A 25,814-nucleotide genomic window follows, 5' to 3' on the forward strand; every position below is an offset into this window, starting at 1 on the left:
GCATCCGGCTCTACCGCTTCGCCCAACCGTTTATTCTGGAGTTGACGGCGAGACTGGCACCACACCTGCAACCGCTGCACAGGTATCCTACGGCACTGACACCCCAGCTGAAGGTAATGGCTGCCCTACATTTTCTTGCCACGGGTACCTTTCAAAATACCATAGCTCATGTTGGTGGCATGTCCCAGAGCATGTTCAGCGGTGTGCTGCATGATTTCTTGGAGGCCATGTTGATTCACCTGGATGACTTCATCAAGTTCCCAACCCCTGAACAGATGACTGAGGTCAAGCGTGGATTCTATGCCCTGGGAGGGATGCCCCATGTCATAGGGTCCATAGATGGGACACATGTAGCTTTGGTACCACCACACGCACGGGAGGTGGCGTACCGCAATCGGAAGCACTACCACTCCATCAATGCCCTTGTGGTGTGTCTCTCCAACATGGTGATTTCACATGTCTGTGCTCGTTTTCCAGGATCAGCACACGATGCCTACATCATGAGGCGTAGCGGGATGCCTGATATGATGATGCAGCTGCGCAACGAACGGGCATGTGTTGTAGGTGGGTACAGTCTGTCTGTCTTCTATTCTGTATCGCCTACCAGCACAACCGCTTCACCACTTCTAACAATGACCATGTGCTTCCCATGTAGGGGACGCTGGCTATCCCAACATGCCATGGCTGATCACACCTCTCCGCAACCCCATCACGCCGGCACAGCTCCGCTACAACACCGCCCATGGCCAGACAAGGCGAGTGATAGAGAGGACGTTTGGCATGCTGAAGAGCCGATTCCGGTGCCTCCACAAGACCGGCGGTGCACTCCCTTATGCCCCGGCAAAGGTCTGCAAGATCTTCATGGTCTGCTGCATGCTGCACAACATGGCAGTTGAAAGAGCTGTGCCACTCATCCTGAATCAACATGACGAGGACCATCCACCCGTGGAGGACGAAGGGCTTGGCAATGGGGCTAGTGATGTGGAGGATGTGGAGCCGCAAGAGGACATCCGGACTCGGCTCATACGCGACTTCTTTGCTTAGTGGTGAGTACCAGTGTCTGAGTGTGCACGCATTGGTCCCCGTGTGGCATGCGTTGTGATGTGTGTCTCCACCTGCATGTATGGCACGTGACTCAGAGGTGCGTGTGGGTGTGTCACTGGAGTGATGGTGCCAGTGATGGTAGTATTTCCCCAGTCATTATAATGACCTAGCATGTTGTCATCCATACATGTGTCGAGTAAATGCACATGCAAGTGGCTGTGCATTTTTGTGGCTGACTTCTTGTGTGTCTCTCTTCCCCAGGTACCTGCACATGCCGTCTGCTGGTTGCATTGTTGTGGCACTGCTATTCATCATGGACATGACATCGTGGGCTGACTCAGCGTTACAGGCACGGACACGTTTGGAAGTCTCCATGGGGTAAGGGATGCATCTGGGGTGTATTGGGTGTGGCAGTTGTTCACGATGTATGCACACTGCCCCTGTCGATGTGTTGTTCCTCTGCAGCCATGTCGCATCCCCATGGGACACGACATGCAGCTGTATACACCTGAATAGATGGTCTGCCTGGTTGACAGGCATCAGTGATGGGATAGGGGATTGTGATGATGGCATCCATGTGTGTGACACTGCCCTTGGCCACATACGGTTAGCATTGGCTGGACATGGTGTGGGACTTCGACATCAGCGGATCTATGGTGTATGGCAGGCTCTCCGTGTGCAGCTGTGGGTATTTAGCTGTTAGCCGACGCTTGTGTGCCACTTCCATGGCAAACACGCATGTGTGCTGCAGAAGGGGGGTGCCAGTGTTGGACCCACATGTTACTCCACATGATGTGTTCATGTGTACTTCGAGTGGCCTCTGCAATCCCGAATACATGTCTAATAAAGGTGTCCCTATGCCTCCAAGGTGCCTCTTCTCAGTCAATGCTGGTGTGTTGCCACGGTGCATCCTGCATGTCTGGCATGGTATTCCCTGATTGTTGCTATGTGTCAATGTGTCGAGTTGCAAGATGCAAGCTGTGTGTGTGGGCTGAGACTGTGTATTGGGCATGATGTCCATGACTGTGTTGGTATTGTGACATGTGCCATCCCCATGCATCCAACGTTGGCCAGGCCCCCATTCTCGGCATCCACCGGACTCCGGCTTTCAGGACATGGTTCTGCCACCTGTGTACACATGCCTGGGTGCCCCCCAGGACACTGGACTGGATCCCTGACCACTGCGCATGACAGTTGCTGTACTCAATGTGTGTGTCAGCACGGTTGTTCGGCAACCCCCTCAGCTGGTTGGGCCCATCACGGGTGTGTATGGTGCTCCATGTCTGTCTTGCCTAATACACTGTGACCCATGTGTCCTGTGCCAGACTCAGGCCCCAGGGTGTGGATGGTTGAAGACAAAAGATGACTCAGGCATGTTTTGACTTTACAAGACACATGTTAGTTAATAATGCTACCAGCAGGCATCTACTCATCATAGTGTGATTTATTAGTGGGGGGGGGGAGGCAAAGTAAGGGTCTTTCCGGGATGTTTGAATCCAAAGTTCAGTAGGGGAGTTGGGGTCCTTGCCATTGGAAATCCTCAGAGTCCATGCCACAGTCTTTGTCAACATTGGTCAGCCAGTGACCAGCAGGGCCATGTGGCAGAGAATGTCTCTTGATGCTGTGATGCTGTTGCTCCAGTGGGCCAGGTGCCAGGCCAGGTGTCCTGGGAGATGGTGATGTAGCAGCCACCCTCACGGTCCTTTCCGTGGACGACCCGGCCTCCTGCGGGGAACCTCACCAGCAGGCCGTGACGATGTCTGGGATGCTCCGTCGGATGTTTCCTCCTCCTCCTCCTCCTGATCCCTCCCTGTGGGTGGTGATGTTCTCCGCCTTCTGGCACAGGGAGGGTCGGCCATGGTGTCGGCCATCCGACGGAGTGTAGCGTGAATCCCCTGGAATGCCGTCACTTGCTCAGCCTGTCTGTCCTCCATCCTCCGTTGGTGTACCAGTAGACAGGCAATTAGCTCCGCATGTTGCTGGGCCTGCTGGGCCTTGATCCCCTCGAGGACGGACACAACCTGGGCCATGCCCGTGGTGTCCTGCCGGTATGAGTCCAGGATGTTACGGACATGGGAAAATACCGGATCCCCAGCCAACTGGTCAGGCTCGCGCCTCCGCCGTCCTCCACTCCCACCACCCCTGCCCACTTGCACCTGGCCTGCACTTGTGGGCACATGGGGTCTCCGGGACCCTTGAGGGGTGGCATTGGCGTTGTCGCCTGCCTCCTCCTGGGTGCCCGGGACACCGTGTCCCTCCTGGCGAGCCTGGCTGCATTGTGGTGTTGGGGCAGGGATCCTGGGTGTCTCCTGGGATGTGGCAGGAGTGGGGGTGGTGGTTGGCACAGTTGTACCTGACGCAGGTGCTGCAGGTGGTTGCACACCAGAGGGGCCAGGTTGGTCGGGGTCGTCCGCAGAGTGGTGAGAGTGGTCGCTGCCGGTGGGATCGGGCTCCTGCAGATCCAGGTCCTGTGAGTGTTCCCCCCCAGTGTTGGGGGGTGCACCACGACGTTGACCTGTGTGTGAGAGAGACAATGTTAATTTTTGTCCATGCAACATCCATGTTTCATCATTTTCACAGTTGGCACATTTCCTCTTGGAATTAGGATTTGTCTTGCATTCCACTCACAGTGCACTTGTGCATGGGTGTGTCCCTTGGGCACCACTTTGGCCCCTTTAACTATGTGCGGCACAGTCTTACTTGCTGCGTCAAGTGTGACTGCAGTCAGCAGTGGAGTGGGCAGGTGTGGCGAGCCATGCACTGTACACGTGCACATGGAGTGGATCCACACACTTATATGATCCAGGTAGCTGTCCTTGTGCTCGTGAACAGGTTGTGACATGGCCATGTGTTTTGCCATGGTGAAGAGGGGGGCTTCTGGCACTGGCCACCCTTGTCTACATGCACGCAGTCTACCTGCTGACGAGCAGACATTCACACACGCAACACGGCTGATTGGCTCTCCCTGTGTCTCGCTCCCTCTGTGTCCCCCTCTCCCTCCCTCTCTGTCCCCCTCTCCCTCCATCTCTGTCCCCCTCTCCCTCCATCTCTGTCCCCCTCTCCCTCCCTCTCTGTCCCCCTCTCCCTCCCTCCGTGTGTCAGCCTCCTCCCTCTGTCCGTCTCCCTCCCTCTCTGTCCCCCTCTCCCTCCATCTCTGTCCCCCTCTCCCTCCATCTCTGTCCCCCTCTCCCTCCATCTCTGTCCCCCTCTCCCTCCATCTCTGTCCCCCTCTCCCTCCCTCTCTGTCCCCCTCTCCCTCCATCTCTGTCCCCCTCTCCCTCCATCTCTGTCCCCCTCTCCCTCCCTCTCTGTCCCCCTCTCCCTCCCTCTCAGTCCCCCTCTGCCTCCCTCCGTGTGTCAGCCTCCTCCCTCTGTCCGTCTCCCTCCCTCTCTGTCCCCCTCTCCCTCCCTCCGTGTGTCACCCTCTGTCACCTCTGCCCAGCTTCCTGGGCACACACTGTTAGCAGATCTTTGAGTGGCCCTTGGATTGTTGATGTGAGTTTGTTTCTGATCTCCAGGCACCCATTGGGTGTAGTGTCTGTGTCTGTGCGCTGCTGCTGTGGTGGTGTGGGCTGCCACTCGTTCACAATGTTGGCTGTTCATTAGCTGCTGTCATGTGCAAAACAGTGCCTTCACCCCCATGTGTTGATGCAAGGAGTCCGCCATTTGCTGGCAAGTCATTCCTGTGTTGGGACACACTGTTTGTCTGGCTGTGACCTAGGCCATATGGGTAGAGTGAATTGTTGTCTGCTTCTGAGTTGCACTATGTGCTTTTTTGGGCCCAGCCTGCCGCCATCCGGGTCACCGTGTCATGTGTTGTTGTCTTCTTTGGCCTGTGACTTTACATTGTCCAGCTGGGTGCATGGGGCATGGTGGCAGCAGTGGCATGTGCGTGCTCATGGAGTGTGGTTGAGTCATGCGATGGCTTGTGGTGGTTGCGTGCCTGTTGGTGATTTTGGTTGTGGATGCCGTTCCCCCCTTGTGAGGTGCGTTGTTTGTGTACTCACCCGGGTCTCGGAGTCCTTCTAATCCTTCGACTGCCTCCACCGGCAGTATGGCCATCACCCTCTCCTCCCAGGGATGGGAGTGTACGGGTCTGCGGGAGGGCCCTCCTCCGGTGGCGTTGGCCTGGTCGTGTTCATCCTGCCTCTTGGCTCGGACCCTCCTCCGCAGATCGTACCACCTGTTCTGGCATTCCTGCTTGGTCCGTCTGGTGTCCGCAACAGCATTCACAGCATCGACGATGGTCTGCCACATGGCAGTTTTTGCTGCCAGGCTGGTGCTTCTGACCAATGTTCCAAAGATCTGTGGCTCGACTCTGAGGATTTGATCAACAAGGACCTCCAATTCTCGGTTACTGAACTTTGGATTCTTGGTGGTGGGCATGGTGAGGGGTGTGGGTGGGGATGGTGGGGGGGGTGTGTGGATGTTGGGGGGTGTGTGGATGGTTGTGTGTGTGTGTGTGTGAATGTGATGAGGGGGTGTTTGTGAGGGTGGTTGTGTGAAGGTGTGCAAGTGTAAGATGTGGTGTAGCTTGTAGTGTGGTTCTGTGGTGTCTGGCAGCAGTGAGTCTGTTGCAAAGGCTCATGGTTTGTGTGTGTGGGCCCTTTTTATTGGTCCATTGGTGGGTGTGGCTGTGTTTGAATCTTGGGTGGGTTGGTTATAAGGAGTGGTGGTGTATTTGGCCTCTGTTTGTTTTTGGCAGTTGCAGGTCAGTGAATGTGTTGTTTTAGTGGTTGTTGGACATGTTTAGTGGCTTTGTGCCATTCGAATGGTGTATTCTTGTGTTGTTTTGTTTTGTCCTGGTTGTGTACGTGCGTTTTGAGCGTGTGTACGGTGTGTACATGGGCCATTTGGTTGTACGGTGCTGTCCTTGTGTGTGGTTTGGTACGACTCGTACATGCGGTGGTGATGTTGGGGCCTGGGGTGCGCTCCGTACTTAGGAGGTTGTGTTGGGGGTAGGACCGGAACGTACTGGGGTGGGGGTAGGACTGGAACGTACTGGGGTGTACATTGACGATGGTACGACACGTACTGGGGTGGGGGTAGGACTGGAACGTACTGGGGTGTACATAGACGGTGGTACGACACGTACTGGGGTGGGGGTAGGACTGGAACGTACTGGGGTGTACATTGACGATGGTACGACACGTACTGGGGTGGGGGTAGGACTGGAACGTACTGGGGTGTAGGTACACGGGGGTATGACACGTACTGGGGTGGGGGTACGACTGGAACGTACTGGGGTGTAGGTACACGGGGGTATGACACGTACTGGGGTGGGGGTGGGGCTAGAACGTACTGGGGTGTACATAGACGGTGGTACGACACGTACTGGGGTGGGGGTACGACTGGAACGTACTGGGGTGTAGGTACACGGGGGGTATGACATGTACTGGGGTGGGGGTACGACTGGAACGTACTGGGGTGTAGGTACACGGGGGTATGACACGTACTGGGGTGGGGGTATGACTGGAACGTACTGGGGTGTAGGTACACGGGGGTATGACACGTACTGGGGTGGGGGTACGACTGGAACGTACTGGGGTGTAGGTACACGGGGGGTATGACACGTACTGGGGTGGGGGTACGACTGGAACGTACTGGGGTGTAGGTACACGGGGGGTATGACACGTACTGGGGTGGGGGTACGACTGGAACGTACTGGGGTGTAGGTACACGGGGGGTATGACACGTACTGGGGTGGGGGTGGGGCTCGAACGTACTGGGGTGTACATAGACGGTGGTACGACACGTACTGGGGTGGGAGTAGGACTGGAACGTACTGGGGTGTAGGTACACGGGGGGTATGACACGTACTGGGGTGGGGGTGGGGCTCGAACGTACTGGGGTGTACATAGACGGTGGTACGACACGTACTGGGGTGGGGGTATGACTGGAACGTACTGGGGTGTAGGTACACGGGGGGTATGACACGTACTGGGGTGGGGGTACGACTGGAACGTACTGGGGTGTAGGTACACGGGGGGTATGACACGTACTGGGGTGGGGGTGGGGCTCGAATGTACTGGGGTGTACATAGACGTGGGACGACACGTACTGGGGTGGGGGTAGGACTGGAACGTACTGGGGTGTAGGTACACGGGGGGTATGACACGTACTGGGGTGGGGGTGGGTCTCGAACGTACTGGGGTGTACATAGACGGTGGTACGACACGTACTGGGGTGGGGGTACGACTGGAACATACTGGGGTGTAGGTACACGGGGGTATGACACGTACTAGGGTGGGGGTACGACTGGAACGTACTGGGGTGTAGGTACACGGGGGGGTATGACACGTACTGGGGTGGGGGTGGGGCTCGAACGTACTGGGGTGTACATAGACGGTGGTACGACACGTACTGGGGTGGGGGTAGGACTGGAATGTACTGGGGTGTAGGTACACGGGGGGTATGACACATACTGGGGTGGGGGTGGGGCTCGAACGTACTGGGGTGTACATAGACGGTGGTACGACACGTACTGGGGTGGGGGTACGACTGGAACGTACTGGGGTGTAGGTACACGGGGGGTATGACACGTACTGGGGTGGGGGTACGACTGGAACGTACTGGGGTGTAGGTACACGGGGGTATGGCACGTACTGGGGTGGGGGTGGGGCTCGAACGTACTGGGGTGTACATAGACGGTGGTACGACACGTACTGGGGTGGGGGTAGGACTGGAACGTACTGGGGTGTAGGTACACGGGGGTATGACACGTACTGGGGTGGGGGTGGGGCTCGAACGTACTGGGGTGTACATAGACGGTGGTACGACACGTACTGGGGTGGGGGTACGACTGGAACGTACTGGGGTGTAGGTACACGGGGGGTATGACACGTACTGGGGTGGGGGTGGGGCTCGAACGTACTGGGGTGTACATAGACGGTGGTACGACACGTACTGGGGTGGGGGTATGACTGGAACGTACTGGGGTGTACATTGACGGTGGTACGACACGTACTGGGGTGGGGGTACGACTGGAACGTACTGGGGTGTACAAAGACGGTGGTACGACACGTACTGGGGTGGGGGTACACGGGGGTACGACACGTACTGGGGTGGGGGCACGACTGGATCGTACTGGGGTGTACATAGACGGTGGTACGACACGTACTGGGGTGTGGGTACACGGGGGTATGACACGTACAGGTGTGGGGGTAGGCTCGGACGTACTGGGGTGTACCTAGACGGGTGGGGGTGTACATACACGGGGGGTACGTGTCGGACGTACGGGGGCTGGGGGGAGTGTTGGGCGCGTATGCGGACACATGTCTCCATGGTTGCTGTAGGAGTTCGGTGCGGACGGTGTTTTTTCCATACGGTTGTGAGTTCGGACGCACGGGATGGATCTTGATTCCTCGGTCGGACTTGACTTTTCACGTTTGTACGGTGATTCGTCCAAGGACGTATCGGACACAATTTCCGACCCGAGGACGTGTGGGGAAATGTTCCCAATGCGGTTCGTATGGACTTTTTACCATGCGAATCGTGATTGCCAGTTCGTACGGCACTTGTACAATTCGTAGGGTAAAAAGACCGGATACGAGTCGCACGGGGGAATTTTTTACCGGATCGTGATCGGCACCATACTGTGTATTGTGTCTTGCAAGTGATTAATTGCCGAATTTCCCAAACTTTGTTGTCAGCCAATTTTACTTCTTTGATTGGTTTGGCTATTTGGCACATTTTGCATGAATGGCATTTTACGAAACCTGTTTTTTTAAGCCATGTGTCTTCTTTTTTCTTCCCTTTGAAGTGACTGTGAATCAGATGATCTTTTAGATTTCTTGCTCTTCTGTAAGTTACTGTGGGGTGGCTACCCACTATCTCTTTCACAGTATTATCCAATTGCAGAATCTTCCAATTTTTTCTTAAGATTTTTTCAATTTGATTACTTTCTTGTGCATAATCCATTATCATTTGTATTTGATCCGATTTCCCCTTGTTTTCAACTTGTTTCACCGCCAGGCAGTCCTCTCGTGTTCTCTCATTGGGGTGTTTAGCCAAAATATTGAGTTTTAAATTTCGACCTACAATAATATTGTGTTTTTAATATCGTAGGTACAGAATATCGAAGTCAAGAATATCGATGGACAGAATATCGATCCCAAGGTAAGTAATATCGAAGTTAATAATATCGATATTTATTTAGTGTAATGTAATTTAATATGTATTTTATTTGTATGTTAAAGATTATTGTAATATATTTTAATACATTTAAAAATAAATGTTTAGAGATTAATAATTATTTTAAATGTAATTTAGCGTTTTAGTATCAGAGCGGGTTGTGGGTTTATAGGGGAATAGGGTGGGAAGTAATTTAATTATAATTAATAAATGAATATGTATTGTTTAATTGGTATTTATGATTAATTAATTGGTAATTAATTAATAATTGGTAATTAATTGATTAATTAATTGGTAATTAATTATTAATTGTAAAATTATTTCATTAATTGGTCAATTATATACATTATAATTAGTTTATTATTAATATTTATTTATTGTTATTGTTAATTAATTAATTGTTAATTAGTAATTAATTGGTGATTTAATTTTATTAAGTGATTAATTGATAATTAAATTAATTATGTGAATTTGTATGTGTGTGGGTTGTGGGTTTATAGGGGAATAGGGTGGGAAGTAATTTATTATAATTAATGAATTAATATGTATTGTTTAATTGGTATTTATGATTAATTAATTGGTAATTAATTAATAATTGGTAATTAAATATATTAATAGATTAATTAATTGTTAATTAATTATTAATTGTAAAATTATTTTATTATTTGGTTAATTATATACATTATAATTAGTTTATTAATAATATTTATTTATTGTTATAGTTAATTAATTAATTGTTAATTAGTAATTAATTGGTGATTTAATTTTATTAAGTGATTAATTGATAATTAAATTAATTACGTGAATTTTTATGTGTAGTGGGTTGTGGGTTTATAGGGGAATAGGGTGGGATGTAATTAAAATAAAAAAATTATGATATTTTTTATTTATTTGTAATTATTATAAATTAATTGTTATTAGTTAGTTAAATATAGTAAATATAAATAATTTATTATTGTATTTTATTTGTTGTTATTGCTAATTAATGTATTGCTAATTAATAATTAATAGGTGAATATTTGTAATTTCGTAGTTAATATGTATTAATTAGTCAATTATTAACTATATTAATTATAAAGAATGTATTATTAATTGTAAATAAGAGATAAATTGATATTTAAATCTATTGTGTATTTTGTATGTGTAGTGTGTTGTGTGTTAAAGGGGGAACAGTGTGGGATGTAATTTAAATTTATTTATTTAAATATTTATTTTACATAATTGGTATTTAAAAATATTTTTTTTTTAAAAACATTGTTAACATGCAATTTTTTTATAAGAAATTATTGAATTGGTTATAATGTTCATAGAATCACTATGCTATCTAGTGCTTTCCCAACTGTTTTACTATCTGGAGTGGGAATAGTAATTTTTACCCCTACTCTATCCAGCGCTTTCCCTACTGTTGCACTCTCTGGAGTTGGAATAGTAATTTTTACCCCTACGTTATCCAGCGCTTTCCCTACTGTTGCACTCTTTGGAGTTGGAATAGTAATTTTTACCCCTACGCTATCCAACCTTTTCTCTACTGTTGCACTGTCTGGAGTGGGAAGAGTAATTTTTACCCTTACGCTATCCAACACTTTCCCTACTATTGCACTCTCTGGAGTGGGAATAGTAAACTTTACCCTTAAACTATCCAACACTTTCCCTACTATTTCACTCTCTGGAGTTGGAATAGTAATTTTTACCCCTACGCTATCCAACGTTTTCCCTACTGTTGCACTCTTTGGAGTTGGAATAGTTATTTTTACCCCTACGCTAGCCAACGTTTTCTCTACTGTTGCACTGTCTGGAGTGGGAATAGTAATTTTTACCCTTACGCTATCCAACACTTTCCCTACTATTGCACTCTCTGGAGTGGGAATAGTAATTTTTACCATTACGCTATCCAACACTTTCCCTACTATTGCACTCTCTGGAGTTGGAATAGTAATTTTTACCCCTACGCTATCCAACGCTTTCCCTACTGTTGCACTCTTTGGAGTTGGAATAGTAATTTTTACCCCTACGCTATCCAATGTTTTCCCTACTGTTGCACTCTCGGGAGTTGGAATCGTTATTTTTACCCCTACGCTATCCAACATTTTCCTAACTGTTGTTTTTGTTGAAGTTGGACTAGTAGTTTTATTGTGTCTGATATTTAATATGTTTTGTAATATTTTAGCTATTGTAATATATAATTAATAATAAATATTATTCAAATTAAAAATCTTGATTATTATTTGCTATATGTAATTATTTATTATTTATTAATTTTATTGTTTTATGTGTATAGATGTATTGGTAATTTAAATAAATATTTAATAATTTATATGTTACAGAAATTATTATTAAAAGTAATTATTAAGTAAGTGTACATATTATATATTATATATATATATGTTTAATTAAAGTTTTATTTAATTATATATATTTATTATAAATTTTACATATTATAAAATATATTTAATTATGTTTCTTTGATTTATAAGTATTATTTGTTTTATTTGACATATATTTTTTAAGTAAAAAAAAACCGCTATTTTTGAATTACGATATTTTTGACATCGATATTAAATTATCGATATTTTTGTACTTACCATGTTGTAGATAGGATGTCGATATTCTTGACCACGATATTTTTTTTGCGATATTTTTGTAGGTCGAATTTTTGTCTTTCGAAATTATGTCATACAACCCTCTCATTGGTTCTTTCCCAAGATTTTGTTACCAAACCTGGTTTGTATTTCCTCTTTATAAATCGGTTTGCTGTTTTTTCACTTTCGATTTTCCATTCTGTTTCTTCACTGCAAATCCTGCGGATCCTTAAAAACTCTCCGTATGGGATGCTGGAAATTAAGGAGCTCTGGTGGAAGCTGGTTGCTTCTAGGGTGGCATTTGTCGCTGTTGCTTTTCTATGTAACGTCGTTTGAATCTCATTGTTCTTAATATAGATTTCTGTATCCAGGAAAATTACTCTTTCCTTACTTATCGTGTAAGTGAATTTCAAATCTTTTGTGCAGTCGTTAATCACATTGTAATATTCCTGGAATTCCCTTGCTGTACCATCCCAGATTATTAACAAATCATCAATGTATCTTTTCCAACTGACGATTTTGTTCACAGCTTGATCATTCATTGTACTCCATGCGTGCTCCTGCTCCCACCATCCCATGGCTAAGCAGGCGTAACTGGGACTAAAAGAAAATCCCACTGCGGTCCCGCTGTTTTGACGGAATGTTTCTTCCCCAAAAACGAAGATAATTTGATTAAGACAAATGGATATCATCTCCAACAGTATTTTGTTGTGATTGCTGTATTTCATACTTCTTTCCTGTAGGAAGTGATTGCATGCTTTTATACCCATGTCATTCCCAATATTTGTATATAGGGCTATGACGTCCATTGTTATTAGCTGGTATGATGTCTGCCATGGTGTATTTTGTAACAATCCTAGAAGATCACTTGTATCTTGTATATATGAGCTCAATTGGGCAACATAAGGTTTTAAGAAATAATCTGTAAAGTTAGCCATTGGTTCCAACAAAGTTCCCTTTGCTGACAGTATCGGTCTTCCTGGAGGTTTTTTCTGATCTTTGTGTAGTTTTGGTAAGAAGTAAATTGTCGATGTTACTGGATGCGTCACCGTCAGGAATTTGCGTTCATCCTCATCAATTAGACCACTTGATGACCATTCTGAAAGTTTATCATCCACCATTTTTTTGATTGTTGCGGTTGGATTAGTTGTTAGTTTTTCATAGTATTGGGTTTCCCTCAACTGGCGATGTGCCTCTGTTATGTATGCTGTCTGTTCCCATATCACTATGTTTCCGCCTTTGTCAGCCATTTTGATTTCAATTTGGTCATCCATTGATAGTTTCTTGAGAGCCTCCCTTTCTTCTCTCGTTAGATTGTCATCATATTTGGAATGTTTCATTTTGTACAAGTCTTGAATTACTGCATCTTGAAATAGGTCAATTTTATTACCCGGGCCCAATTGAGGATAACATTTTGATTTTGGCTTCTTTCCACTAAGGCCACCTCCCGTTTGACTGCAAGCCTCTTGAAGGGAGATGTCATCACTATCCATCACATCCAGATTGATTAATGTTAGGAAACTTTCTGAGTCTTTTGCCTGAAGGCCTCCAGTTGTTTCTTCTCGTGTTGTTTTCTTTTGTTGATTGTATTTAGCTTCCTTGAAAACTTTTGCTAGTTTAATTTTTCTTGCATACAGGTATAGATCTATCCTTATTTGTGCTAGATCTATCCGACTTTTGGGACAGAAGTTAATACCTCTTTTCAGTAAACGAGTCTCTATTGCATTTATCGGTCTTTTTGATAAATTGACAATTTGTAATTCGTCACTTATTGTTTCTGTCTCTGGCGCATGCTCCTCGTTTCAGTGACTATTTTCTCCACACCACCGCTTGCACCTTTTTCCTCTTCTCTGCGGGTTCTTTCCGGCCACCGCCGTCCTCTTCCTCTTCCTCTTTGTTGTTGGTGTTGCTGAGGAGGACGATTTTGTTCCTATTGTCTTTGTTGCAACACGAGGTGCATGTCCCCTAAAAAAGACATCTTTATAGTGTCTGGCATTGATCTTGATTCACCATCGTTTGATTCCGCAGAGACTATTGAGGACGCATTGCTAGATAGACTGGTCATACTGTTCCAAGAGACTTGCTCTTTTAATCCATCAAACTTTCTCGCAAAAGTGAATATTCGGCCTTCAGCGTAATCATTTGAATCACGTTTGAATTTTGAATGTTTCCTTTCCCTTACTATATCTTCATGTCTTTCAATTTGACTCTCCAGTTCCTCTTTACATTTATTCATTTCTGTAGTAACTTCAGTTGTGATATTTCTTTTTCTGTTTCTTGAAGTTGTAACTTTATTTTCTCCAAGCCAATTTCAATGTGTTTTACTAGTATCTCAATTAAGCCCAATGACGATTTTAAAATGAACTCTCCCCATTCTTGCAGTAATTCATTGGTGGAATCCTGATTATTGGGCATGAGCATTATTCTTAAACCCCTTGGGACACGTTGTACCTCCAAATCTTTTTTTAGGGTGATGAGCTCCCATGCCTTATTGATTTCCTTGCGACTTTGTTTCTCCCAATTTCTTAATTTACTTTTTACATCTTTTTTTACTGTCGTCGTAGTTGTACTTGTCTCTTTTGTCGCGTGGCCTTTGTCAAACATATCATTTAGTAATTCATTCCTTTTTGCTTCCCTTCGTTCCATATTCATGCTGCGTTAATAATAGCCCTTTTATTTTTGCGATCTTTGCTACTCTTTGCGTTATTTACTTCAACCGGTATTCCTAATGTCAATTATCACACTAGCGTTTTTGCCGCTCGTTCCCTCATTGAAACAACATTGCGGTTTATTGCTGTAATTGACAGGCTCCCCGGCACTTAACTAGTACCCGCTCTCGTGCGGAAATTTAGTAAATGTTTAGAAAGTTCAACACACGCTTACCGTTTCCTTCAAGCGGTGTGATGCTTCGCCATTCTCCAGCGTTTCTCACCAGCGTTCACTGCAACCGGCTTAAATATTTCATCCACTACGGTTCCTGAAAGCCGGTATCGCAGCGCTCCACGTGGGTGCGTTCTCCTGCGGCCGAACCACGCCGCTACTTATTACAACTCAATTCTTCCTAGCCAGGAAGAAATAATGGGCCGCACTCTCGAAGTAACAAACCGCTTTTATTTTACTCCTTCTTTTCAAATGGGCATATTCAGCAGAATTGATCAACGCGTGTCGATGCCTCCTGACACCTTGCTCACGATCAACTGGCCCACTGTCCAAGTCTCACTAAAAAGCATTCACTCTGCTGTGATGTCACTTCCTGTGTTCTTCCAGACTCTTTGCCTTCTGGTCCATGTAGTCTCCAGTGGTTTCGTTGTAGGGGTTGTTTTTTTGTGTGTTTTTTTTACTTATTTTCTTGTTATCTTTCCTTGTTTCTTCATTTCCATTGGAGTAGAAGATTTGTAGAAATGCATTTATCAATTGGGAGAAAGCTTTTTCTCATTATATTGATTACTTTTAGTATGATTTTATTCTCTTAGGGGCAGATTTATGAGCCCCTTGCGCCACTTTTGCGTCACTTTTCCCATGTTAAAAGTGACGCAAAAGTGGCGCAAGGGGCTCATAAATCTGCCCCTTAGTTCTTTGTATATATTTATTCAATTAACATCACTATTTTTGTCCACTTGTTGTTTTCTCTTTTCTCCTACAAACTGTTTTTTTCAATCATGTCGCTCGACTCCAGTCTTTCTGAATTGCTATGTCCAGGAAATATAAATGAATATACATCTCTTCTGATTGATTTAGGCCATGCGGATTGAGAGTTCTCAGATTTAAGATGTAGCGCGATTCCTTCTGGCGCAACATCTTTTCACGATCTCCGCCCGATCTTTTTGGGGGATTGTCTCCATTCCAAAAAATCTCAGCTTCTTCCAATCTCCTTGATGGAATTGCTCCATATGTTTTGATACAGCATTTGTTCGATCTTTGTGTATTGTTGCCCTCACATGCTCCATTATTCTTTTCTTTAGTTCGCAAATGGTACTTCCCACGTACCTTTGTGGGCATGGGCATTCTATCACATATACTGTGTATTGTGTCTTGCAAGTGATTAATTGCTGAATTTCCCAAACTTTGTTGTCAGCCAATTTTACTTCTTTGATTGGTTTGGCTATTTGGCACATTTTGCATGAATAGCATTTTACGAAACCTGTTGTTTTAAGCCATGTGTCTTCTTTTTTCTTCCCTTTGAAGTGACTGTGAATCAGATGATCTTTTAGATTTCTTGCTCTTCTGTAAGTTACTGTGGGGTGGCTACTCACTATCTCTTTCACAGTATTATCCAATTGCAGAATATTCCAATTTTTTCTTAAGATTTTTTCAATTTGATTACTTTCTTGTGCGTAATCCATTATCATTCATATTTGATCCGATTTCCCCTTGTTTTCAACTTGTTTCACTGCCAGGCAGGCCTCTCGTGTTCTCTCATTGGTTCTTTCCCAACATTTTGTTACCAACCCTGGTTTGTATTTCCTCTTTATAAATCGGTTTGCTGTTTTTTCACTTTCGATTTTCCATTCTGTTTCTTCACTGCAAATCCTGCGGATCCTTAAAAACTCTCCATATGGGATGCTGGAAATTAAGGAGCCCTGGTGGAAGCTGGTTGCTTCTAGGGTGTTTCAATGAAGGAACGAGCGGCAAAAACGCTAGTGTGATAATTGACATTAGGAATACCGGTTGAAGTAAATAACACAAAGAGTAGCAAAGATCGCAAAAATAAAAGGGCTATTAATAACGCAGCAGGAATATGGAACAAAGGGAAGCAAAAAGGAATGAATTACTAATTGATATGTTTGACAAAGGCCACGCCACAAAAGAGACAAGTACAACTACGACCACAGTAAAAACAGATGTAAAAAGTAAATTAAGAAATTGGGAGAAACAAAGTCGCAAGGAAATCAATAAGGCATGGGAGCTCATCACCCTAAAAAAATATTTGGAGGTACAACGTGTCCCAAGGGGTTTAAGAATAATGCTCATGCCCAAAAATCAGGATTCCACCAATGAATTACTGCAAGAATGGGGAGAGTTAATTTAAAAATCGTCATTGGGCTTAATTGAGATACTAGTAAAACACATTGAAATTGGCTTGGCGAAAATAAAGTTACAACTTTAAGAAACAGAAAAAGAAATATCACAACTGAAGTTAACTACGGAAATGAATAAATTTAAAGAGGAACTGGAGAGTCAAATTGAAAGACATGAAGATTTGGGTGCCGATTACGATCCGGTAAAAATTTTCCCCGCACGGCTCGTATTCGGTCTTTTTACCGTACGAATCGTACAAGTGCCGTACAAACTGCCAATTATGATTCGCATGGGAAAAAGACCATACGAATCGCATTGGGAATTATTCCCCACACGTCCTCGGGTCGGAAAATGTGTCCGACACATCCTCGGACGAATCACCGTACAAATGTGAAAAATGAAGTCCAACCGCGGAATCACGATCCATCCCGTGCGTCCGATGTTACAACCGTATGGAAAAAACACCGTCCGCACCGAACTCCCATAGCAACCATGGAGACATGTGCCCGCATACGGGCCCAACACTCCCCCCAGCCCCCGTACATTCGAGTCGTACCCCCCCGTGTATGTACACCCCCACCCGTGTATGTACACCCGTGTACGTGTCGTACCCCCCGTGTACGTTCGTGTCGTACCCCCCCGTATTTACACCCATGTACGTTTGTGTCGTACCCCCGGGTATGTACAGCCGTGTACGTGTCGTACCCCCCGTGCATGTACACCCGTGTACGTTAGAGTAGTACCCCCCCGTGTATGACACCCCCACCCGTGTACGTGTCGTACCCCCCCGTGTATGTACACCCGTGTACGTGTCGTACCCCCGTGTATGTACACCCGTGTACGTGTCGTACCCCCCCGTTATGTACACCCGTGTACGTGTCGTACCCCCCATGTACGTTCGTGTCGTACCCCCTGTGTATGTACACCCGTGTACGTGTCGTACCCCCCCTGTATGTACACCCGTGTATGTGTCATACCCCCCGTGTACGTTCGTGTCGTACCCCCCTGTATGTACACCCGTGTACGTGTCGTACCCCCCCCTGTATGTACACCCATGTACATGTCGTCACCCCCCTGTATGTAGCCCCGTGTACGTTCGTGTCGTACCCCCGGTATTTACACCCGCGTACGTTCGTGTCGTACCCCCGTGTATGTACACCCGTGTACGTGTCGTACCCCCCTGTATGTACACCCATGTACGCGTCATACCCCTGTGTACGTTCGTGTCGTACCCCCGTGTATGTACACCCATGTACGTGTCGTACCCCCCGTATGTACACCCATGTACGTGTCGTACCCCCGTGTACGTTCGTGTCGTACCCCCCGGGTATGTACACCCGTGTACGTGTCATACCCCCCCCTGTATGTACACCCGTGTACGTGTTGGACCCCCACTCCAACATTCTAAGTACAGAGCGCACCCCAGGCCCCAACATCACCACCTTCACACAACATCGCGCATGTACGAGTCGTACCAAGCCACACACAAGGACAGCACTGTACAACAAAATGGCCCATGTACACACCGTACACACGCTAAAAACGCACATACACAACCAGGACAAAGCAAAACAACACAAGAATACAGCATTCGAATGGCACAAAGCCACAAAACATGTCCAACAACTACAAAAACAACACATTCACTGACCTGCAACTGCCAAAATCCCAAACAGAAGCCCAAAACACAACCACTCCTTATAACACACCCACCCAAAGTTCAAACACAGCCACACCCACCAATGGACCAATAAAAAGGGCCCACACACACAAACCATGAGCCTTTGCAACAGACTCACTGCTGCCAGACCCCACAGACAACCTACAGCACCATACTAGAAGCTTTACCACTCCTTACACTTGCACACCTTCACACACGCACCTTCACAAACACCCCCTCATCACATTCACACACACACCTGCACAACCACACCCACACACCCACAACCATCCACACCCCCCCCCACCATCCACACCCACACCCCTCACCATGCCCACTAACAAGAATCCAAAGTTCACTAGCCGAGAGTTGGAGGTCCTTGTCAATGAAATCCTCAGAGTCGAGCCACACCTCTTTGGAACATTGGTCAGACAGACCAGCACTTCAGCAAAAACAGCCATGTGGCAGACCATCGTCGATGCTGTGAATGCTGTTGCGGACACCAGAAGGAACAAGCAGGAATGCCAAGCCAGGTGGTGCGATCTGCGGAGGAGGGTCCGAGCCAAGATGACCGATGAACACAACCAGGCCAACGTCACTGGAGGAGGGCCGGCCCGCAGACCCGTACACTACCATCCCTGGGAGGAGAGGGGGATGGCCATACTGCCGGTGGTGGCAGTGGACGGAGTAGATGGACTCCGAGAGCCGGGTGAGTACACAAACAACTCACCTCACATGGGGGGAACGTCATCCACAACCAAACTCACAAACAGGCACGCAACCACCCCAAGCTATCGCATGACTCAACCACACACCATGAACACGCACATGCCACTGGCGCCACCATGCCCCATGCACCCAGCTGGACAATGTCAAGTCACAGGCCACGGAAGACACCAACACATGACACGGTAAGCCAGATGGCGGGAGGGCGGGCCCCAAAAATCACATAGTGCAACTCAGAAGCAGACAACAATGCCCCCTGCCCATATGGCCTAGGTCACAGCCAGACAAACAGTGTGTCCCAACACAGGAATGACTTGCCAGCAAATGGCGGACGCCTTGCATCAACACATGGGGGTGACGGCACGTTCTTGCACATGACAGCAGCCAATGAACAGCCAACACTGTGAAAGAGTGGCAGCACACACCACCACAGCAGCAGTGCAGACACACACACTACACCCAATGGGTGCCTGGAGATCAGAAACAAACTCACATCAACAATCCAAGGGCCATTCAAAGATCTGCTAACAGTGTGTGCACAGTAAGCTGGGCTGAGGTGACAGAGGGTGACACACAGAGGGAGGGAGAGGGGGACAGAGAGGGAGGGAGACACAGGGAGACGGACAGAGGGAGGAGGCTGACACACAGAGGGAGGGAGAGGGGGACAGAGAAGGAGGGAGACACAGGGAGACGGACAGAGGGAGGAGGCTGACACACAGAGGGAGGGAGAGGGGGACAGAGAGGGAGGGAGACACAGGGAGACGGACAGAGGAAGGAGGCCGACACACAGAGGGAGGGAGAGGGGGAGAGAGAGGGAGGGAGACACAGGGAGACGGACAGAGGGAGGAGGCTGACACACAGAGGGAGGGAGAGGGGGACAGAGAGGGAGTGAGAAAGGGAGACACAGGGAGACCAATTCAGCCTTGGGTGGTGTGGGAATGTCTGCTCGTCAGCAGGTGGACTGTGTGCATGTAGACAAGGGTGGCCAGTGCCTGAATCCCCCTCTCTTCTCCATGGCAAAACACTGGGCCATGTGTCAACCTGTGCACGAGCACAACGCCAGCTACCTGCATTATATAAGTATGTGGAACAACTCCATTTGCCCACGTACAGTGCAACACGGAAGGCACCAATGCATGGCTCGCCACACCTGCTCACTCCACTGCTGACTGCAGTCACAATTGACGCAGCAAGTAAGACTGTGCCACACATAGGTAAAGTCGCCACAGCTGTGCCCAAGGGACATACCCATGCACAAGTGCACTGTCAGTGGAATGCAAGACATAACCAAATTCCCAGAGGAAATGTTCCAACTTTGAAACAAATGAAACAGGGATGTTGCATGGAACAAAATTAACATTGTCTCTCTCACACACAGGTCAACGTCGTGGATCACCCCCCAACACTGGGGGGGAAGACTCACAGGACCCGGCTCGGCGGTATGAAGGAGCCACCGGCAGCGACGACTCTCACCACTCTGTGGACGAACCCGACCCCGACCAACCTGGCCCCTCTGGTGTCCAATGACCTGCAGCACCTGCGTCAGGTACAACCGGGCCAACCACCACCCCCACTCCTGCCACATCCCAGGAGACACCCAGGATCCCTGCCCCACCACCACAAAGCAGCTAGGCTGGCCAGGAGGGACACGGTGTCCCGGGCACCCAGGAGGAGGCAGGCGACAACGCCAATGCCACCCCTCAGGGGTCCCGGAGACCCGATGTGCCTACAAGGGCAGGCCAGGTGCAAGTGGGCAGGGGTGGTGGGAGTGGAGGACGGCGGAGGCGCGAGCCTGACCAGTTGGCTGGGGAACCGGTATATTCCCATGTCCGAAACATCCTGGACACATACCGGCAGGACACCACGGGCATGGCCCAGGTTGTGTCCATCCTCGAGGAGATCAAGACCCAGCAGGCCCAGCAACATGCGGAGCAACATGCCTGTCTACAGCAACACCAACGGCGGATGGAGGACAGACAGGCTGAGCTTGTGACGGTGTTCACGGGAATTCACAGTACACTCCGTCGGATGGCCGACAACATGGGCAACCCTCCCTGTGCCAGCAGGCGTAGAACATCACCACCCACAGGGAGGGATCAGGAGGAGGAGGAGGAAACATCCGATGGAGCATCCCAAACATCGTCACGGCCTGCTTCTGAGGGTACCCCGCAGGAGGGCGGGTCGTCCACGTAAAAGACCGTGAGGGTCGGCGCTACAGCACCATCTCCCAGGACACCCGGCCTGGCACCTGGCCCACTGGAGCAACAGCAGCACAGCATCAAAAGACATTCTCTGCCACATGGCCTTGCTGGTCACTGACTGACCAATGTTGACAAAGACTGTGACATGGACTCTGAGGATTTCAAATGGCAAGGACACCAACTCCCCTAGTGAACTTTGGATTCCACACAACCGGAAAGCCCCTCATGTCAAACCCCCCCCCCCCCCCACTAAAATAAAAAGTCACACCATGAAGAGAAGATGCCTACTGGTTGCATTATTACCTTACATGTGTCTTGTAAAGTCTAACCATGCCTGAGTTCTCATTTGACTTCAACCATCCACACCCTGGGGCCTGAGTCTGGAACAGGACACACGGGTCACAGTGTATTAGGCAAGACAGACATGGAGCACCATACACACCCGTGATGGGCCCAACCAGCTGAGGGGGTGGCTGCACAACCGTGCCGACAGACATATTGAGTACAGCGACAGCCATGCGTAGAGGTCAGGGATCATGTGGAGTGTCCTGGGGGGCACCCAGGTATGTGTGGACAGGTGGCAGAACCATGTCCTGCAAGCTTGAGTCAGGTGGATGCAGAGAATGGTGGCCTGGCCAACGTTGGATGCATGGGGATGGCACATGTCACAATACCCACACAGCCATGGACATCATGCACAATACAGAGTCTAATCCCACACAAACAGCTTGCATCTTGCTACTCTACACATAGACACATAGCTACTATCACGGTAAACCATGCCAGACATGCCGTATGCCCCATGGCAACACACCAGCATTGACTGAGAAGAGGCACCTTGGAGGCATAGGGACACCTTTATTAGTCATGTATTCGGGATTGCAGAGGCAACTCGGAGTACACATGAACAGGTCATGTGGAGTAACATGTGGGTCCAACACTGGCACCCCCCTTCTGCAGCACAAATGCGTGATATCCATGGAACTGGCACACAAGTGTCGGCTAACAGCTAAACACCCCCTGCTGCTCACGGAGAGCCTGCCATACACCATAGAACCGCTGATGTGGAAGTCCCACACCATGTCAAGCCAATGCAAACCGTAGGTGTCCGAGGGCAGTGTAACACACATTGATGCCATCATCACATTCCACAATCCCAGCACTGATGACTGTCAACAAGTCTGACCATCTATTCAGGTGTACCCAGCTGCATGTCATGTGTACCATGGTGATGCGACATGTCTGCAGAGGAACCAAACATCGACAGGGGCAGTGTGCATACATCGTGAACAACTGCCACACCCAATACACCCCTGATGCATCCCTTACCCTAAGGAGACTTCCAAACTTGTCCGTGCGTGTAACGCTGAGTCAGCACACGATGACGTGTCCATGAGGAATAGCAGTGCCACAACAATGCAACCAGCAGACGGCATGCGCAAGTACCTGGGGAAGAGAGACACACAAGAAGTCAGCCACAAAAAGCACAGCCACTTGCATGTGCATGTACTCGACACATGTAAGGATGACAACATGCTAGGTCACAATTATGACTGGGGAAATACACTCATCACTGGCACCATCACTCCAGTGACACATCCACACACACCTCTGACTCACGTGGCATACATGCAGATGGACACACACATCGCAACACATGCCACACGGGGACCAATGCGTGCACACTCAGACACTGGTACTCACCACTAAGCAAAGAAGTCGCGTATGAGCCGAGTCCGGATGTCCTCTTGCGGCTCCACATCCTCCACATCACTAGCCCCATTGCCAAGCCCTTCGTCCTCCACGGGTGGATGGTCCTGATCATCTTGATCCAGGATGAGTGGCACAGCTTTCTCAACTACCATGCTTTGCAGCATGCAGCAGACCATGAGGATTTTGCAGACCTTCGCCGGGGCATATGGGAGGGCGCCGCCGGTCTTGTGGAGGCATCGGAATCGGCTTTTCAGGAGGCCAAATGTCCTCTCTATCACTCGCCTTGTCCGGCCATGGGCGGTGTTGTAGCGGAGCTGGGCTGGCGTGATGGGGTTGCGGAGAGGTGTGATCAGCCTTGGCATGTTTGGATAGCCAGCGTCCCCTACATGGAAAGCACATGGACATAAGTATGACAGGAGAAGCGGTCGTGCTGGAAGTCTATGCAAAATACAGGACAGACAGAGTGTACCCACCAACAACACATGCTTGTTCGTTGCGCAGCTGCGTCATCATTTCAGGCACCCTGCTACGCCTCATGATGGAGGCATCGTGTGCTGATCCTGGAAAACGAGCACAGACATGTGAAATCACCATGTTGGATAGACACACCACAAGGGCATTTATGGAGTGGTAGTGCTTGCGATTCCTGTACGCTACCTCCTGTGCCTGTGGTGGTACCAAAGCCACATGTGTCCCATCTATGGACCCAATGACATGGGGCATCCCTCCCAGGGCATAGAATCCACGCTTGACCCCAGTCAACATTTCAGGGGTTGGGAAATGGATGAAGTCATCCAGGTGAAGCAACATGGCCTCTAAGAAATCATGCAGCACACGGCAGAACATGCTCTGGGACATGCCACCAACATGAGCTATGGTATTTTGAAAGGTACCCGTGGCAAGAAAATGTAGGGCTGCCATTACCTTCAGCTTGGGTGTCAGTGCCGTAGGATACCTGTGCAGCGGTTGCAGGTGTGGTGCCAGTCTCGCCGTCAACTCCAGAATCAACCGTTGGGGGAAGCGGTAGCACCGGATACAGTCATTCTCCCGCATGGCAGCCAAGTCCGGAATTGGTCGGGGAAGAGGCGGCGCTCTGCAGTAATTCGGAAGTGACAAGGAAGAGTGAGTGCACCACAACAACAATGTATTTGTACTGAGAACATGTTAATCTGTCAATACACATATGCTACATACGTAGTCAGGTATGTGCCACATGCCCTGGATACGTATGGCTGCCAGGTGACACTCCTACCAAGACCCAGCTACACACGGAGATTGTGAACCTCCACATGCCATGGCATGGGATTAGCTGTGTCCCAGTGTAAGTGAACAGCCAGACGCAAGACAGGAGTGACATACATCCACACATCAGCAGAAGTAGGATGTCGATTGCAGAGACTGGTAGCGGAACACTAGAGCCACAGGTCACATGACATTACACTAGGACAACCCACACACCTTGCCATGAAGGTGTACATGTCATGACTCACCACACATTCATAGAGAAGATGCAGACATGTCCTTGTTACGCTACTCCGTGTCCCATGCATACATACGCACCTCACATCCGATACCACATGTGGCATGGTGTGCGGAACAGTGTGCCATGTCAATCTACACACAGACACATGTTGGTTGCTGCGACAGCTGCTGCTTTTGAGGGAGCTCCAACATCAAGCTAATGGGAATCCCCCACACATACATGACATAGTCACATCGTGCACCGTGGGTAGTGACATGTCAGGTGTGGTAACCCCTGTACCGGGCCTCAGGGGACACTTGCGTGTGTTGTTGTCCGTGCCAAGCCAGTGACGCTCATCTCAAGTGTGCAGTACGACATGCACACATGTCAAAGGAGTTAAGGGCATGCCTGGCACACATTGCACCGTCACACATTACATGTGTACACATCTCATCATACATCTGGTGCCTTCTCGACTCAGGAGTAATGTGCCACATCACAGCCTTTCACACCTGTGCCCCACACATGTAGTACTGCACAGACAATGCCTTGATGTCCATCCATGGACAAGTATGTCAGCCCTATTCCTTCCTGTGTGCTGCCTGTCACCACTGTGATGTGTGAACACCACCGTACTTTCGCAAAGAGGGCCTGTGTACGTTCCCGTATCACTATGGGAGTGCTGCCGTATGTGTACCCATAGTGATGGTGAGCGTACAGGCGTGTGTACGGTCCGTACCACCATGAGTAGCATACGCAAGAACACCCATAGAGGTACGGACCGTACACGCGTGCGTACGTTCACTATCACAATGGGTGTTCTCGCGTATGCGTACTCATGGTGGTACGGACCGTTCACACGTCTGTACGCTCACTATCACTATGGGTACGCATACGCGAGCACACCCATAGTGGTACGGACCGTACACGCGTGCGTACGTTCACTATCACTATGGGTGTTCTCGCGTATGCGTAATCATAGTAATAGTGAGCGTACAGGCGTGTGTACGCTCCGTACCACCATGAGTACGCATACGCGAGAATACCCATAGTGATAGTGAACGTACGCACGCGTGTACGGTCCGTACCACTATGGGTGTGCTCGCGTATGCGTACCCATAGTGATAGTGAGCGTACAGGCGTGTGTACGCTCCGTACCACCATGAGTACGCATACGCTAGAACACCCATAGTGGTACGGAGCGTACACACGCCTGTACGGGCCGTTGATATGCATTTGGGGTGCCCTAGGGCCCTGGAACGCACCGTACCTGTGTG

This window comes from Triturus cristatus, chromosome 8, assembly GCF_964204655.1.
Source record: "Triturus cristatus chromosome 8, aTriCri1.1, whole genome shotgun sequence".
Classification (NCBI taxonomy): Eukaryota; Metazoa; Chordata; class Amphibia; order Caudata; family Salamandridae; genus Triturus; species Triturus cristatus.